This window comes from Planococcus citri, chromosome 4 (genome assembly GCF_950023065.1).
Source record: "Planococcus citri chromosome 4, ihPlaCitr1.1, whole genome shotgun sequence".
In the NCBI taxonomy this organism is placed as follows: domain Eukaryota; kingdom Metazoa; phylum Arthropoda; class Insecta; order Hemiptera; family Pseudococcidae; genus Planococcus; species Planococcus citri.
Window position 1 is genome coordinate 30748962 of NC_088680.1, and position 17485 is coordinate 30766446.

The following is a 17485-nucleotide window of genomic DNA, read 5'->3' on the forward strand; positions in this document are numbered from 1 at the left end:
CTTCCTATTTTTAGTTGTCGTTAGTTCATACATTATCGTACGTACTGTTTTCATTCCATTTCACTTTTTTTTAGTCGCAACTACCATAAGCAAAAGCTTTTTTTTCAAACTTCCTCTATTCCGACGTGGAAACATTTTTTAGATGTGATTTATTTTCTGCTTTGTAACTTAAGACTGATTTCAACATGAGTTCACTTAAACTACGAGAACCTCGAAAAGGGGTAAAAAACTAACCAGCATTTGCAAACTAAAATTCAAATCTAAAAAATGTATTGCAGCCAAAAGCTGAATCTTGATCAGTGGTTCCAAAGCTTCATCATTTTTTGAAAGTTCACTCGGCGAAGGCAGAATACGAAATATTTTGAGAACTTCTGAAGTTGATAAAAATAAACATGAACCAAAAAAAAGAAAACATTTCAAATTTTTTAAGCTTTGAGCTTTCACTTGGAAGGTTTAACAATTAACCTACCGTAAACTGGGGTAACATTGAAGGATTTTTCAGTATTTTTTATGTTTAGAGGTATAAATGGCGGAGGTAGGGGAAATGTGTGTGGTGCTTTTGATAAAGCTATGTCAGCACTACGTTTTGGCGGTTACAGAAGTTGCCTATCTTTTTCCTGTCAAGCGCAAGAGCCAAAAGAAGTGCCCTTCAAAGTTACCCAGCGTTTGGGGTAACTTTGAAGACCCCTTGAAATGTGCTTCAATCAAGGTCAAAAATTATCAAAAACATGAGTATTCACTTTTTGGTCACTTTATACGCGTCAAGCACTTACAAAATGATCCATATTCACAATTGAATTTATGAAAGAGTGCTCCAAAATGATAATTTGGAATTATTCTAGTTTTCAGGCGTTTTTCATGCATTTTGGCCAATTTGACCAAATTTTATGATTTTTTAATGATTTTAGAGCTGTTTTTCAAGTTTTCACATCGTTTTTAACAAGTTTACAAGCATTTTCATGCATTTTTGTCCAATTTTACCAAAATTTCATGATTTTTTTATAGACTTCAAAGTTACCCCAGTTTGAATATTATTTTTTTACTCCTCAGGGAACAACTTTGGCACATGAACAAATGCGCTAATTTATAGTCGGGAGATGTACCAACACATCTATAATGTCACTTGACTCGTTCTTTGAAAATTCAAAATTCCAGACACCAAGCTTTTCATGTTAATTAAAATTGATAAAAACAGCACTTTTTTTCGCTTGCTTTTTCACTGGTGTTGGAACCACTAGTTGAAAATGATAACATAGGAAAAATAATCGCCAAAGTGTACTCTATCCATTCCCGGTGTCAGAATTGTTCCATACTTCATAGTTCCACCGCCATGGAGCATAATATGATGAAAAACCGCACTCTTCAATGTTACCCCGCGATTTCAATGTTACCCCAGTTTACGGTAAACATTTTTTAACTTCCTTACGTCTTGTCGGGATAATTTCCCCATGATTTTTTGCAAGACCTTGTGTCAAATTCAGAAGTTTTGAAGAGTGTGCTTCTTCGTTCTTAAAATTGCCAATTATTTAAATTTGTTTTCAGAATATCTCGACTACCTATTCTTTTGATATCTTATTTCAACCCCGAATCAAGAAAATGAAATTTTGAAAGCTATTACAATGAAAGTGAATTTACCTACGCGTAAAATAATGACTATGAGAATTAATATAAGTTCTCGGATAATTGTGCTTCTTCATTCTTAAAAATGCCAATTATCGAATGAAAGCCCAATAATCTAGGTCTTTTCGATAAGTACCTATAAATTAAAAATGAACCCTTTAGAACAACTGCTGCGACAGTCGAATGATGAAAAAAAAATTAAAAAAGAAGATGCTGGGTCAAGTAGGATCAAATTCAAGAGAACCCACTCGGACTGAACTGAAGCGATGTAAATGGTGTGAATATGTATTATTCCTCTTCCTACCAACGGGGAAAAGAAGAAACAATGTTGATAGAACGGAACTGGCGGCATTTATGCTCTTCTTTTATTCCATAAATTCCTTTTAAATATTACATTTCTGTATTATTAAATTTACCGGTTACGTAGCACGCATTTGGGAGTAATATATTTACATTTTATGGGGCGTGCTTTCGCTATCTTATTACAGATTATGTTATGACGCCACCACCCCACACCATACCGCATGGTATCGCGCCCCAGTCACGAGTCACGACTCGAACGTACACAAATACATACATACATATACACACCACTGCATAGTATAAGGTTTTTCTCATCGCCAACAATACCTACTATAAATAAATTTTAGGTGCAAAAATCGTTCACAATGTTTGAAATTTCGCCACCTTTTCCTCTCTTCCTTCTGCATCATCGTTGGGAGAATGAATTTCAGCGAAGAAAAACACGACGACTACGATGCGACGCGACGAGTAATGATGTCGTAGTATTACTCTCGTTCAGCTCAGGGTGAAGAGACGCTCTCGAACACCGGAAGGATTTTCTCATCGTGTACTTTCCGTGAAAGAAACACGAGAGAGACGAGATATGCTAATTTGAACGAAAATGCTCCGAAAATAATACCGGAAAGAGAGCAGAGCTCTTGGAGAAATCTTAAATAAATAAATAGCTAGCGAGTGGAGGAAAAAAAGCTCGTTTGCGAGCTTTCATTTGTTCGTTTGGTGTTGGGTAATTATTAAATTAGAACGCCATTATCGTACGAATGAGTCTAGAATTGTGTGTTGAATATCTACTCCTGAGGTATCGGTTTCGAATTATGACGGTTTCAGAAAATACAAAATCTAAAAATTTACTTACTTTTTTATGGAGATTCTGGATGGAATAATAAGCGTGGCGCGTTATTCTTTGATTGCGTGGGACTGTTTGGAACTCTAACGTATACTATCGAAACATTGAGACCCTCTACGAGTTGAATGAAGCATTTCATTCTAAAATTGGAGAAGACCGAAGTTGTAAAAAATTGAATTTCGAATTCACAATTCTCAAAATGCCTTGTTTCAAAGTATTCAAGAAAAACTGAAATTTTTCATTTTAACAGTCGGTTGGTCCCCATTTTCTCGAATATATTGCGTACTTAAGCAATTGCGACCAAATATGAAAAAATTATCGTCATTGAAAGTGCACTTACGTACAATGGAATTTTCCTTGTTTTTCCACAATTGTAGGTACATCAGAAAGCCAACAATTTTTGCAAATCGTTTGGCTTTATTGCGTCAATAAAAGGTCAAATTGGGTTGGTATTTGTTGAAATACGATATCGATGACACGCTGTGCCTGCAAATTTTATCGAATCGTTGCGTATCCATGTAACTAACTCTACCAGTCTACCTACAAGGTGCACAAAAATATCGAGTACACTAAAAGACAGTTTTTTATTAAAAATATAGGTTGGTAACGTGAAATAGATGCATACTCGTATGATTGGTGAACTGTTATCACCTCAGTCCAACAACCAATCATTTGCTATCATTATCATCATTCACTGCAACCAGTCGAAACATTTAGCGGAAAACTTTTTTGGGAGTGCTGGATATTTCTGCGCACCCTGTATAAATACGTTTAATAGCTCTAGGTAAAGGTTGCCATTTCATCGCGTTATTGTTGTTGAAAAAAATTCAACGAGCAACGACCAGAAACGTTTACTTTTTCGCAGCAATACAAACAAACTGTATAAAAACCTAACCATTTATACGGCGATTTTGTAAACGAACGTACGATTATTAGAAATGTTATTTGATTTAGACTACGGCGATGTAGCCTGTGTTTATTCCTCTTCTTCTTCCTCATCTCTGGGCCATGAACCGTCATTAGGTAGGTTACATATCATGAACAACTGATTGGATTCGGTACGTGGTCATGTGCTTCATTTGTGATGTAAAAATGGTTTTTGGTGGGTAGGGGTTAAAAAAATTTTGTACGTACAACATCGTAAATAGATATACGCATACTTAGGTGGTAAATTTGAAGTTCTCTCATTCGATATGATTGAATTAGTGCAGTACCTATTTTAATTTTTTTTTTTTGTAATAATATAGAGATTCCTCGCCTTGTATGGGCATTGGGCATCTACCTTTACCTAATATTAAAAAAATCATTGTGCGAGAGATGGAACTTATTGCTAAGTATCTACTTGTATCGGATAAAGCGATGGTAATTTGAAAAAAATGAAAGATTTTAATTACAAAAATATTAAATTTAATGATTTTTGTAATTTTATTTTTTTTTAAATTTTTTTTAAAAAAATGAAATTGAAATCAAAAATGGCCATATATCAACAAGTTTTTACCATGTTCAGAAACTCTTTCAGAAGATTCGACTTCGCCTCTATTGAAACTGGCTTACTCAAACAATCATTTTCAGGAAGATGAATTAATAACTTCCTCAAGGATGAATAACATCATCTGCTTATTTTTTAGGTTTTGTACTGAAGGTAATTGATTTGTAACATGTATTGTGAACAAATAACATTGATATTAACGTGAATGATTTAACCTCGATAATATCTCTGACAAGGACTTCAGGCATTTCCGAAAAAATCGTGTTTTTTGTTTTTTTTCCCCTTTAACGCTCACCTTATCTGAGCTGAAAAAACTGGCCCATGTCTAAAACATATTATTTGAGATTCTGGGTTGATCTATATCATTGACATAAAAAGTTACAAGACCAGATTTACGCTTTAAGGTTGTACCAGATGGTCAAAAATTGCAACAGTTGTTCATTTTTCGGTTTAGAGCCTTTAGATTACCTACTTACCTAGATATTTTTTCTCAAATATGAAACTGAAGAAATTTTCTAGGATTCGTATTTATAATTTTTAGGTCATAGGTACCATTTTCAACGTAAAAATGAACGATTGGCGTATTTCTAACAACCTAGTAAGTTCTAAAAGTGGTCTTAGATTTTGACGGCAATGATCTAGTTTGAAGTGAAATCTTAAATCTTGAATGGATAGTGTAGGCATGTTTACAAAGGTAAAAAAAGAACATTTAGGAGGTGGATGGACGTGGACAATCAGTGAACAACCTATCTAGTTATAGCCGGTTCAAGATCAGGATTTTGTACTCGTTATGCACTGCAAAGTCGATGCAACAAAAAAGCGAAAAGTAAAAATTTTCTTGCAATTATGGGAAGTAGCTGATGGCTTGTTCCTTATTAATAAAGTAATTGCGATTTCAAAACGATCAGCACTTCGATTATCATTCACGTTATTGTACTTGAAAAGCTATTTTTTTTTCAATAGACAGCTTTTCATAATAATACATGAAACTACCACTAAGTATAGTGAAAGGAAAAATTATGGTTTTGTGACCTCAAAGGACAGGGAGGTGATAAAATTAATGAAAAAGAAAATTTGAAATATGAGGTTTTCTCGCTAAATGTAATTTTCATCCCAAATGGTCAGGGTGAAATATGCCCTTGAAAACAACTTTTTGGAATTCTTGAGTCTTCTCTCTTGAATTTTTGAAGAAATTTGAATAAATAGGTACTTTTTCAACTCAAATTTGTACAATGAAAGTGAACTGAGACACTATACAATCATGATGAGAATGATGATTTTAAAAAAGTGAAAAACGAAAACCCTCCTGCAATCAGCGAAAATAAAGGTGGTGGCTTGTTTAGTTCTCAAATATGAAACCATCAATTAGTTTTTTCAATTTTTGCCGATCTCAGAATTTTTGAAATTTTTAAAACACCATTTAAAATCAAGATTTGGTGTCTTTAGTTTGAAAATATTCAATGTCTTGCATTTCTCCCATATTCTCAAATAATGAAGGCGTAGGCATGTATATTTGAGAAAATATATGTATCTGGTCAGGTGCCATCCTATACATCAAGGTTTAGGACTTTTTTACGATTTTTTTTTTTTAGCTTTATAATATACTTAGTAGATTTATTTGCAACATTCGAACAATTTTGGCTAAATTACTTTGAGAACAAACTAGGTATTGTAAATTTCTGGTTTTGTATTCGTCTTATTGAAAAAAAATGTAATAATGTTTGCGAATCTCGTAATTGAGAACAGTTTTCTACCCGAAGAAGAATTGATTGCATAAAACCTCTGTGAACATTTACATTAATTTTCTTTTTAAGAACATCTGAAGTATGATGGGATTATAACACGATGACGTTGCAAAAAATTGAATCCTCAAACGAACACCCCATTTAATTTTGATGAGAAATCAGAAATTTCAAACGAAATTCAAATGGGCATTCAAAATCTTCCAATGTTCAGATTAGCTGAATTAGTTTCGCTGATTGATTTGTAAAATCTGACAATAGACCTCAGATTTGAGAAGAATTGAAATTTCTGGACAAAAAAATTAATCTGATTTAAAGTCCAAACTCGCAGAAATTTTGAATATGATTCGAAAAACGGAAGTTAGTTTTATTTTTATTTTGAAGCTTGCTTCTAGCTGAATCGAGTTTAGAATAATTTTTGGTCGAAATTAGTTTCTGGATTCCCTTTCATTTCTGATCTTTTATTTCTGTGGGAATTTTTGAATTTTTCCTACCTTCCGCCTACCATGCATCTGTCAGCTGGCATAATCGTGCTGATCCCAAATAAACATTTTCACTTGCTTACTTACCTACCTCATATGAGTAAGTAGATATGGACTTGGAGTTGAAAAGTTCTACATTTTGAAATGTTTTGTCAAAAAATAGATTTTTACAAAACTTTTAACCCGGTGAAAAAATAAAGAGAAAAATTATAGTTTGAAAGTTGTTGTTCTTTTTTCAAAACTTTGTTTTCGAAATATCTTGAGTATTTTTTAAAAATCTTATTTCAACCCCGAATCAAAATTTTGAACCGATTTTGATCCCATACAGACCGAGATGTGCCTTGAAACCCAAACTTTTGGAATTTGTGAGCTCCCCCCCCCCCACCATTTTCGAAAAATGTTGAATATAACAAGAAAATCTTTCAGCTGTACTTTCAACTCACACTTCTTAAGGCCTCATAAGATTTGGCCAATATCTTATGGTACTTATTTTTTTTTTGCGGGCGATGAAGTTGAAGATTCTAAGATTCAGAATAATATTGAAAAACTGTTCGATTTTTGACGATTCGTCGATCTGGATCGAAAATGAAATTTTGAAAGCAAATTATCACTATGAAAGTGAACTTACACGTGAAACAATCACGATGAGAATGATTCATCATTTTATGCAATAGAAAACAAAAGCACTCTTGCAATCAGTTTGCTGGCTACATTTCTCACGGATAATATAACGATGGATAAATCGTCGAACCTTCACTTCCTTTAAGAACACCCAAATTGAAGATGCTACTAATGAAAAATTTTCAACTTACTAGTTATTTCGAGATTTTTTAGCTCAAAACGAGCACTCGTCTATATTCAATTTGGTGAGAAATTATAAATTGTGAAAGAAATTCGAATGGGCATACAAAATTTCCAATCTTGAGAACTCCTGAAATCGTTACTCCTTGTCCACCTATAAAATTTGATGACAGACTGACCAGGGTACTCCTTGAGACCCCAGAATCTCCGAATGGGACGAAAATTATTGACAGGTCTAAAGAAGACCTTGAAAAGACCATGCCCTGCTCCTGATTTTCAGCTCTTGAAATTGATTTTTCAAGTTTTTGTTCTACAGAGTAATGCTTTCTTATGTGATCATTGAATTGAAAAATTTGCAATATCTGCCTATCGTATGATTCAGCAGCTGAAATTTTGACCGATGGGTGTGGGTTTGATATCTGATCGGCTGACACCACCATTGACCGCATCTAAGATTCTGCTGGCCAAAAAGTAAATTTTTAAAAGAATTTCACAACCCGGCTAATGGTGGTATCAGGTCTGTCAGGTATTAAACACACACCTTAGGCCAAAATTTCAAGCGATGAAATTTATGTGATATGGGGGTATTGCAGTTTCTTAATTCAACGATCAAGCAAGACAGCATTACCTGTAGAACAAATACCTACTTCAAAAAAATCAAAAAATCAACTTCAACAGTTGAAAATAGAGGGGAGGGGACTTTTTTGAGGACCTTTTTCGACCTATCAAAGTTTCGTTCTAATCAAACCTTCTTCTTGAGAGATTGGTATTTGTCAAGGAAAACTTTTTCTGAATCTTATTGGTGACGAATGATTGATGAATTGCAACAGCGAGATTGAAAATTATATCCAATAGTGAATCCGGTTCAAATTTAGTTATTCCACCTTTTTGAAATCGTTTAACTGATATTTCATTTCCTCGTTGATTTTTGAATTTCCTCTACCTATATACATTTTTCAATAATTTAATGTGCATTTGTTTCGCATATCCTTGGCATCATGATCCAAAATAAATATCTTTACTTATCTACCTACTTACTTAGAATTTTTATGATATCCAGGGAAGTAATTCGGCCATTCCGCGACCCTTCTACATCCAAAAAATTGGGTCGAATCTAACAACCTTGTTTTCTATTTTCTCCCTTTCATTTACGACGAGTAAATCCGGTTAAAAAGTCGATTACACGAAATTAAAATTATTCATCGCCTGTTCGTCGACAACAGCAAATTAGCCTTCGCGCTGAAATTCTGCAGAAAATATTCGCCCCCGAAAATGGTAATCGACCCGGAAGCCAACTGTTTTCAATCTTCTGCTTTTCCATTTAAAAATTCTCGCAAAACGATTGAATTTTCTCGCCGTTGTGCGCGCGTATGCTTCGAAGGCCATCATATTAGTATGAAATTCTCTCCTCGCACCGCTCACTCCACTTTCTAAACGTTCTTTCATCGGCGTAATTTTTTTCTTCGCCTATTTTTTTTTCTCAAGACGCAAAAAAACACCGCCGAGACGCCGATTTACGCTCGAAGGCGTGTGGGACGCAAGGTATATAGTACAACGTAGCGTGTAAATTTGCAAGATATTCTCGCCAAATTTTACTAAAATAACCAGTCATCTATCATCGTTAACGTGAAAAACATTTAGGGATACGAGAACACTACCGTACTGTGAATACACAGACGCAAAACTGTGTACGTGAAATTGAACGAATATTGCCCGAGCCATTTGACGACTTTCATAAAGATGAATAGTCATATATACGAGAGATACACACAGGATGAGGAAAGCGAAGAGTGTATACATAAGTGAAGTAAAGCAGAAGAATAACACTGCGAAGAAAAAGCCATAGAGGGGTAACAAACAACCATCTCTAACGTCTAGTAGGTAATATTATCATGTTTCGTTGCCTCTTTCATGCTATATACGCATTATTACTGTGTATTTTGCCACGTAAAGACCAAAAAATTGACGAACGAGGAAGAACGAGGATCGGGGTGGTGCGGAGCAGACCACATAACAGGGTATAAATTCTCTGGAAAGACTGGAAATAGGTGGCGAATTTCACTCTCCTGGAAAAGTCATGGAATTGTTTGAGGCTTTTGGAATTCTTCATTCTAAAATCAGAATTATGTAAAATTATCATCGGTATTCTGTTAAGCATCGAATTTTACAATATTTTTTGCAGAAAAATTATCCTCAGCTTCACTCGAGAATTTTTATTAGTATTTTTTCGTTACACAGGATCAAAGATGGTAACTAATACGATTTACCTCCTCCCTCCACCCATCACTTCTCCTGACATTGCCAGAAAGGAATCTCTCCTCTACCTTCATTTGTCAGAATCGTCTAGAGAATCACATTTTTGTGAAAATTGTCAAAAAGTCCTCAACTGTCCGAAAATTAATAAAATGTCGCATTTTTTGTCTAAGTTACTAACATGTACTGTTTTTTCATATACCTAGGTAAAAGAATGCTAGTTTTTTAGGCAAAATTGCCAAAAAGTTTCATCTTTTGACAAAATTGTCTAGCGAAATCCTAGTTTTAACCTAGTCAAAAAGCCCTGTTTTGCTTAAATTACCAGAAAAAGTGCAGTTTTTTCCAAAATGATCAAAAAATTGTAGTAAAAAATCTTAATTTCCAGACAAAATTGTGAAATAGTCATAATTTTTTCTAAGAATATGAAAAAGTTACTTACAATATTTTCTAAAATTTTCAAAAAGGTTTTGCTTTTTTATGAAAATTGTCTAAAAGCTATTTATTAGTAAAATTGGCTAATATTAGTAAGTCTTGAGAAAATTGTCAAGAAATTTCTGATTTTTGTTGCCAAAACATCCAAAAAGCATTAATTTTTGGCACGCTGTCTATAATGAATTTTGTTTTTGTTCCAAAATTTCCAAATGAAATTCCTGTTTTTTGCCAAAATTTCTTAAAAGATGTTCTTTTTGTCTAAAGTGTCAGAAAATTTCATTTTTTGGCGAAATTATTAAAACGTCATAATTTCAGCCAATTGTGAGGAGGTCCCGTTTTTGGGGATTTTTTAGAAAGTTTCATCATTTTTTTTGGCAAAATTGTTAAAATCTCCTGATTGTCAAAAAGTTTATTTTTTGCCTAAATTTCCAAAAAATTAAATAAGTACCTATCTATTTTTTTCAAAATTGTCGGCTGGATTGTTTTATTTATGGTAAAATTGTCAAAAAATGTCCTTTTTGCCTGAGTACCTACTGGCTTTTCAAAATTGTCGAAAAATGCTGGTCTTTGGGTTAAGTTTTCAGAAAGTTTCATTTTTTGCCAAAGTTGTCAAAAAATATTGTTTTTGTCTAAAATTTTCAAAGAAGTGCTGTTTTTTCTAAAATTATATTTCATTTTTTGGAAAAATTCTCAAGAAATCCTACTTTTTGTAAAAATGATCAAAACGTCCTGTTTTACTCAAACTGTTAAAAAAGTACTGTTTTTTTTTAAATTTCCAAAAAAATCCTTGTTCTTTGGCAACATTTTTAAAAACTTTCATTTTTTGGCAAATTTGTCGAAAAATCCTGTTTTTAAATGACTAAAAAAGTAAGCTTACCTCTTTTAAAAATGTGTCGAAATAGTTTTAAATAAGCCGTCTTCTTCTCTTTTGTAAAAAATTGTCAAAAAGTTACAGTGTTTTCCAAAAATATTGAAAATAAGCGAAATTTTAAAACAAAATTCCTCTTTTTCCCTCTAAAATAGCTTAAAAAATTGTTGTGTGCGTAATTGCCGAATCATGGTCCTGCCCATGCCCTTTTGTTAAAATTGTGTGAAAGTTCCATTTTTTGCCAAAGTTGAAAACTCAGAAGGATCCACTTCTCATTTATGTCTTTTTTTTTCAAAATTTCCAAATAGAGGTCTCATCTTTTGATAGCTAGGAATTGTCAAAAAACTTTTTTTTTTGCATAACTGCCATAAAAAGTCATGTTTTTGCCAAAATGTCCAGATTTTATTGTTTTCATTTCATTAATCGAACCTTGTCATTTTCCATTTACTTTTACGTGCTTATTCTCTTTTTCCAGAATTTTGATTTTCCATTTCATGTTTTCTAACTTTCTTTGAAAATTGAAATAGGTATATTTTGACCCCAAAAAATTTCTTCTGAGCTCTGAATAAATTTAAAAACTCCTCTCCCTCAAAAATAAGAACATTTGAAAAAATCTCATCCTGGAGGTCCTGCTCCTGGGCCTTCTTCACCATGTTTCACTATTTGTCGAACACTTTGTAACATTTAGCAATAGCTACTCGCAAGCTTAAAAAAATTTGAACACATGCCTCCTACAGGGTGCCCAGAAATATCGAGCACCCCTAAAAAAGTTTTCTAGTAATGAATGATAATAATGATAGCACATGATTGGTTGTTGGACTGGAGAGATAACATTCCACCAATCATATGCATCTATTTCACGTTGTCAACCTATATTTTTAATGAAAAACTTTCTTAGGGGTGCTCAATATTTCTGGGCACCCTGTATATAACACTGTACCTATTACTTAGTTGATATTATTGAAGAGTGTGGAAAATCAGAGAAATTGAACTGAAAACCCCGGGAAATATCTCCAAAAAAGTGGACACCCTGTAGGAATAAATATGATTTTCTGTACGTTATTTTTGCCATAACGTCGCACCTTCCACTCTGTACGTCTATATATGTTAGGTATAGGTAATCTACATACATAGGTAGGTACACGAGTACAAAATGAGAGAGCGAAGGCAGCCTTAATTAGAATATTTTTTCATCGTGATAAATATCGTTTTGACATCCAAAAATGTAATTTCACTTTGACATGCACCAACGATAAATAACACGGTGGGAAATTTTTTGTATACGCGTGCCGAAGTTCCTGCCCTGGCTTCCTTCTCGCTCATACACATATAGCGGGAAATCATTCGAAATCGTCGTTTAGCTAACGAATGCGAAACTACACAGTACACACGCACCGCAGTAGATTTTTCTTGCCATTTTCCAGCAGTATCGCGACTAAAACCCCTTCATCTTCCTCTGTGACCCTCTGAATCGTGCGTATTTTACCATCGTGTACGTACTATAAGCGAGTTGTTCTAATTTGAAAAAAATTACTCTCAGTTCGACGAAGCGACGTAATCGATTTAAACGTATCACACGGTAATTTTTCCCGACAGTGTCGTTATCTTTATTTTTTTTCCACCACTGCACGCGTCTTCGTTGTCGTGACACAATAAGAACCTTGCTACGTTACGGTGTGATGTGATGTGGTGTAGGAAAAAAACGAAAAATTCCACTCGAATGCGAAAAGTAATTCGACATTTGAATTCCGCGTCGTGAAAAACCTTCCTCTCCCCTCGCCACTTCGTGGAGATAGATAACGTGTAATGCTCGAACGAGATGCGTTGATTTTCTCTCTGCAGTTGCTTTGGATGGTAGTTTTTTTTGCATAAAATAAGGATTAAAATTGACTACCTGTGATTTGAATGAAGTATTTGGGGGGGGGGGAGAAAAAATATACGAAAAGGATACGTGACACGGTTGTCGGTTATCTAACATTGTTCCTGAGAAAATATTTCAAAAATTGAAAATTATGAAACTGTTTTACTCGGTCTAATTGAAATGATTCCATCAACGTGTGAGCTCTTTGAATATTCTTTCAACTTTTATAATGTACATAATGTAGCATATGGACCTACTCATTCATAGTTGAACATTTTTCTTGAGCCCTCCAATGTCCTTACAGTAATTCAGAGGGGACTTTAGAAAATTTTAGGAGAAAATGGGTCTAATAAAAAATTGGATTGCAACTTTTTCCAACAAATAGGTCAATTCAATGCTCACTGTGGAAATGGTTAAATTGCTTGAGGTGAGTTTCTTCATTTTTACTGAAAAATTCAAAGAAGCGATCAAAAATCAAGGATTATGTGGATTCATAGTCATACCTACTCAAACATGCTACATTATTCATCTGAGGAAACCAGTATGTACTTACCACAAGTTTCGGGAAGAATTTCGTTGAAGAGAAAAGACCACTTACTAAAGTTTTTTAGATGTAGATATTATTTAACAAAGGTATTATGCAAATCTTCTTCCAGTACATCCTTCATTATTCGTCCGAGCTCAGGAGCTTTTGAGCGAGAGAAGAGCTGAGTAAGGTGCCAAATTACCTACCTACTTGTTCTATAGTTTGGTTTAGCAACAAGAAAAAAAATTAAGAAATTTGATACTTATCGACAGTTTTTTTTTTTTTTTTTTTTTTGGAGCACATCATACGTAGTTACTCCATTTTGATAAATTTTGGACTCGGAGGGCTTATTGTACGGAATGTTGGGACTCAAAAAATTGAGGCGAAAACTCAATCGAAAATGAATAAAAAAGTTTTTGAATACTTGATTCATTTTAATTTGTAGTCCAACATAATATTTGAACTAAACTACATAATTTTCAGGATTTTCATAAAACAGGATTTTTTCCATTTTCAATGGATTTTTTGCTTCAATTTTTGTACTCCTGGCATTCGCTATACCAACCCCTTCGGGTCCGAAATGCATCGAAATACACTATCAAATTGATATGCTCTTATTAAAAAGAATTATTCAATCTGTTGACATCTTTGAAATTTACTACCTATGTCAACGATGAGGCGATAAAATTTCTGATAATTTATGAAAATGACTGATTTTAGAAATTTTTGGCCCGATTTCTCATGACTTGGTCTTTTCTGGATTAAGTTAATTTCTTTCGATGTTTTAGTCGCAAAAATTTTGTGATGTGGCGAATTTTAAATGTTCCTTGAATTGTGAGACACGTTCTTCCTTTTTCTTCGTCCGCCAAATAGGTTCCTGTGAGGTCAAAATAATTATTTCGTGTTCATCTCGCTTGAACCTCGTTGGGCCCTGGCTCTTGATTTATGCTAATGTTACGGCTTCATTTTTCTACCACTCCATTGTGCTGATCCATCATTGCATCTCGATCGTCCACTGCTGAGTTTTCGATCTTAAGTGAATTTTTGAAAAACCAAAAATGGCAATTTTATAAAGTTCGAGCTTTTTCTCTCTGAATGTACAATGTACATTTTTGATAAAGGATCAGTTCTGTAGCTAATACCGATTTTTCCAAACCGAACTTAACCATTTCCAGCAGTTCTGAAGTTTCCAGCGCGATTTTTGTTTTTTTTAAAGAATTTTTATGCGTAAATCCTCTTCTGGCTTATTTTCGACCTGTTCAACGAGTTTATTCACAATTTTCACAATTGAGGCGATCATCCAGGGTGTGTTTTTTTGAACAGCGCGAGACGAACAATTGTGAAAAAAATTTCAATTCGGAAGAAAATTATGTATTGGAATTTGTGCGAAATGACTGAATAATATTTGTGAAATCAATCTACCCCCCCCGGTCCGAATTTCACTATTTCTGGCAATTTTAGTGCCTCCAGTGAGATTTTCGATTTTTCCAAGATTTTTGAATATCTCCAGAAGGAGTGGAAATTATTTCGAGTAGCTAAAAAATATCAAGTTCTGGGTTATCATTGATGTGTTTAAATGGCATTTTTCATGATTGCAGTGAATTTCAGGAGAGCACCACGAATATGTTTTTTTTGGCCAGCATTAGTGTTCAACAGACAGGGAATGAGAATGAAAGAAAATGTCCAACTGAAAAAGCACATTCGTAAAATTATACATGAGTACGCATTTTCATTTTTGAAACTCGAACGAATGATCATTGATCATCCTCACAATTATAATAATATATAATAATAATAAGCCTTTATTTATGAAAAATGCAGGTACATGAGGTAAATACAGAACGTACAAAAAACATGGCCCTAAAAAAGAGCATAGGCCTCCCCCAACCGAATCCATTCCCGCCTATCTAAGGCTATTCTCTGAAAGTGCTTGTGTGTTAGGAGATGATCAATATCATCCCTCCATCTAGTCCGCTGCCTACCCTTCTTCCGAATCCCAAGTGGTTGCCAAAAGGTCGTTCGATATGCCCAACGATTTGGATTTGCTCGAGAGATATGACCTGCCCATCCCCATTTTTTTAGTTTGATGAAATCCTCACAATTGGTTGAAAACATACACTCAATGCGATTCGCTCGTAAATCACCCCAATTGTGAACGAACTCCTGAAATGGATCGAAAATGAGTACAAACTCGATTTTTAGTTTCTGAAATTTCGAGAATCTGTTAAGAAGGAAAATTTCGCTGAAGATTAAATGGCATCGACTGTTCTGCGGAAGAAAGGCCAAACTGTTTTTTCAGTCTTTTTTGAAATGAATGAGACAAAAAGGCCAAACTGACTTCACTTTTCATGAGATCAGTTTGGTTCTAAAAAAAATTGCAGTTTGGCCCTTTGGTCTCATTCATTTCGATGCCTCGAAAACGACTGAGAAATCATTTTGACCCTTCTTCCGGAGAACAGTCGATATCTTACCTAACTTCCAAAAGTGGCAAATTTGTGCAATTGCCGAAATGACTGAAACGCTAAAAATATCTTACCTCGCCACTCGGACGAGTTTTCGTCTCCGAATGACTTTTCTATCTTCAATTACGTCTTATTGCAAACGCATATAGAGTGGGTGTAAATGATGGAAAAATGACCTCAAACAGATTCTGGAAAAATCTCGAATCTGTGGACTTACAATATTGATCTCGCCATCATCCCTCATTATGGCTCAGAGTGTAAATTATGACCTGATTTAATGACGGATAAAACACAAGAAACAGATAGAAAAATCTGCTTTGAGTCGAAGTAATTAAAGTGATGGGTTCGACTACAGATAGAAACTCGAGACTTTTCACAGAATCTTTGAAATTTTTCTCCCATTCTATTATTTTTTCAAAGAGAGAACAGCTCCATTTTTCCAGTTTACTATTGAACTATCCACTCGAAGTAACACTCCAATTGGTATGAGACCAAACTAGATTTTGAGAAAAACATATGCAAAAACCCCTTCATAAGTATTCAAAAGGTCTGAGAATATTTTTAGATTTTTGGAAAATTTTTGAAAACTGGTCGTGTGATGAATTTAAACTTTTTCGGTTTCATGAATATTTTTTCCTTTGAAATGAATTTGTGTAGGTAGTAATTTTAGAGCCATTCAGGAACACTTTGTGAGTTCTTGGGTTTTTGCGATAATCTCTTATGCTACCTACTTTGGTCTGGAAAAACCAAAAATTAACTTGGGCCTATTTAATGCTTTAACTTTGATTGATGCTCTTCGTCCTTTGTCAAGCCCTAGAGGTATCGTAAAATTTCAAGAACCAATGTCAGTTCAAAAATGAACTTCTAAAAACCATTTGAAATTCCTGAAGAAAATTGAAAACTCGTTAGAGGCTCCAGAACGGTCCAAAAATGGTTGTTTTCGAGTTGCAGTGTTGGAATGATTATGTATTCTGACTTATTTTTTTATAGCTTATCATTGTTTAAATGCTGCAAAAATGAAAAAAAAATCAAGGAAAAAGAATTCTGGAAATTTAAATGTTATTTTCATAATCATCGTCGTAATTACTGTCTTCAATTACGTCATCAGAAGAAAGACTATTAATGTTGCAGTGGTCCCATGCAAAACTATCAATTTTGGAATGAAAAAATCATTTATCACAATAAGGATTTGAACATAGCTTCCTCTGCATTATTGTAAAGATCTCGTGATGATGAGATCTAAATTAAATGACATATTTGGTATTTTTTAATATCAACGTTGGTTCCTTGAAAAGATAACTTATTTTATAGTCCGAAAATAAAATGTCGTCTTACCTTTAGAGTTCTGAATACCTATCATAACGATAACGATACTGATGGTGACCGGAAAATTCATCCTGCAAAATTCATCCCGCGAAATTCATCCTGTGAAAATTAATATTGCCGAAAATTCATATTGAGGAAAATTAATATCGCGAAATTCATCGCGTGAAAATTAATATTGCAGAAAATTCATAGTGGGGAAAATTCATATTGTACAAAACTTAAGCATTTATTACAAATGTCACAAAAATCAATCAATTGAGATCATAGTCGTTGCCAGAGTAAAAGTTTCAAGTAGGTAGATACACAAGTGCCTTAGTAGGCAATATTATGGGCCACGCCGCGAATATATATAGTCTAAATGGAAACCTAAAGAACCTCCAAAGGGTTAAATAACTATGTACCAAGTGATTAGATGTACAATTCACTTGAATAATAATAAATCTGTCCCTGCCAATATGAATCACTTTGTTGATGGC

General features: G+C 34.0%; 1 protein-coding gene across 1 annotated transcript in view; it reads left to right on the forward strand.

The window, feature by feature from the left end:
• LOC135845811 (hemicentin-1-like) overlaps positions 1-17485 on the forward strand; it is a 972708-nt gene that overhangs the window by 507499 nt on the left and 447724 nt on the right. The gene's annotated exons all lie outside the window — the stretch shown is intronic.